The sequence below is a fragment of the Trypanosoma equiperdum genome (genome assembly GCF_001457755.1).
Source record: "Trypanosoma equiperdum strain OVI genome assembly, contig: ctg_779, whole genome shotgun sequence".
Taxonomy (NCBI): Eukaryota; Euglenozoa; class Kinetoplastea; order Trypanosomatida; family Trypanosomatidae; genus Trypanosoma; species Trypanosoma equiperdum.
The window spans coordinates 1-1,939 of NW_027124730.1; positions in this window are offsets into that span (position 1 = coordinate 1).

A 1,939-nucleotide genomic window follows, 5' to 3' on the forward strand; every position below is an offset into this window, starting at 1 on the left:
TGAAGATGCCACTGAACAACCAGCTGAACAGGCTGAAGATGCCACTGAACAACCAGCTGAGGAGGCGGAAGATGCCACCGAACAACCAACTGGTGAGGGTGATGCGTAAGAAGGAATATTGTTGAGGAAGTAGGAAGTATGTGAGAATTACTCATTATATGCTATGTGACTTTATCTGTGACTTTTCTGTGATAAGGCGTTCTTGTCCCATTCAGCTGCATATGCTGATGTGCGACGTTCTGGGTTCATTCGTTTCATTGAAAGGACAAAGCGAAATATATTCTGATGTGTAATTTCTACGATTTTCTTTTTAGTGTACCTCACAAAACTATGACGTTGGAGAAGCATGGGATGCTGCTGAATCTTTTTTCGCTGGGTTTTCATTTTGATATGGTTGAAGGAGAGCACGTTTGTGTGTCGTAGTTAGTCGTCCAATTGGACCATTTTGATGTTTTTTGTATGTTACGAGCTACTATGTATAGCTTAACCAAGTGAATTTTTGTAACCGATTGCTGCAGTTGGCACATGTAAATAATGAGTTATAGGAAACAAAGGAAATGGTGTGTGTCTTCGTTGTATTTCAAAAACAATCCAACGTTTACCGCTTTTTAGGGAACCGATAACGAAAGGGAAAAGTGCAAGCGGGGAGCGGATGTATTTTGAGTTTTTTGTCAAACTTGTACATCGATGTATTACTTCAATGCGTCTCTTTACCTCACAAGTAGATGAAATTTCCACCAGTATGAACATAGTGTAGTAGGTGGCGTCTTTGTTGACAGCTGATCCTATGGTATTTTCACCTTCCGCCATCCTATCGCTTAATTTCACTTTTTTTTCTGAAGGTATTCTTGTAAAGGAAGACTTTTCAGTTGATAAATGGTAACCATGCAGTGTGTATCCAAAGTAGTGCACTGTGGCTCCGCAGTTAACGTCTTTATGGATCAACCGTAGTCCAGAAAGTGATTTGAGTTCCATGTGAGTGGAGAAAGATTCTTTGTGTGGAGGCAATTTCCCCTTCTTTTGTTTTCTGACGGCTTTCCACCAACGGCATGTGCAGCACCGAAAATGAAGAGAACTGTTTACCCTTGACGAACGGCACACAGATCACTTTGTGTAAGTTGTGACTTTATTTTATCGGAACCTTTGGAGTACAATGTGCTCAGTATTGTGGGCAGACTCTGCTACAAAATTGGACATGGAGGGGAACCACTTGCGTCCTCCGGTCTCAAACCTTGTGCCTTTGAGTGTGCTTCCCTGTGGGCGACACTTCCTCAACCTCCTAACCATGCATATTGTCCAGTTACTATTGATCTTGTGGAGTTTTCAAATGTAGTAGCGGTTCAAAGGCGTTCAATACCCATCGGTGGGGAATCTGTTTGTGCATGTAGCGCACTTCCCATTGACACGTTTTTCTGTCCTATTTGTAGTCCCGTAAGTTCACCGTATTACCAACTCGCCTACACCAGATCCAGGATGTGAGGTTTGTTTTTTTTTGAGGTTTTTTTGCTCCTCCATGCCCTCAACTTATGGAGTTTGGTGGGTGTTGGACAATTTGTCTTACCAGCAGAAAAGGTCTTGTAGTATGGGGTGCTACCGCTACTGTTCCTTTTGTAATCCCCACACCTCATTTTTATTGGAGAAGAATTCAAGCGGGCGTCTCTTCATTATGACATTCTCCATAGCACCACAAGGGAATGAGCAGGAATTATGTTACCATTGTACCCCTAACGACTGGCATCGCAGTTTGCAGATTGCAACGATTGCCGGTTCCGTCGATGCCTGGTAATGGTGAGTCGCTGACCGGCATGCACATTTGTACTCACCCATTTTGGTGCCAAAGTTTTTTTTTTGCTTTTGCCTGTGGACGTGAGTTGCACCTATTCACAGTGGGCTTCCTTCAACAATTCTATTCTTTTTTCCCCTTCCGCATATTTTTTTT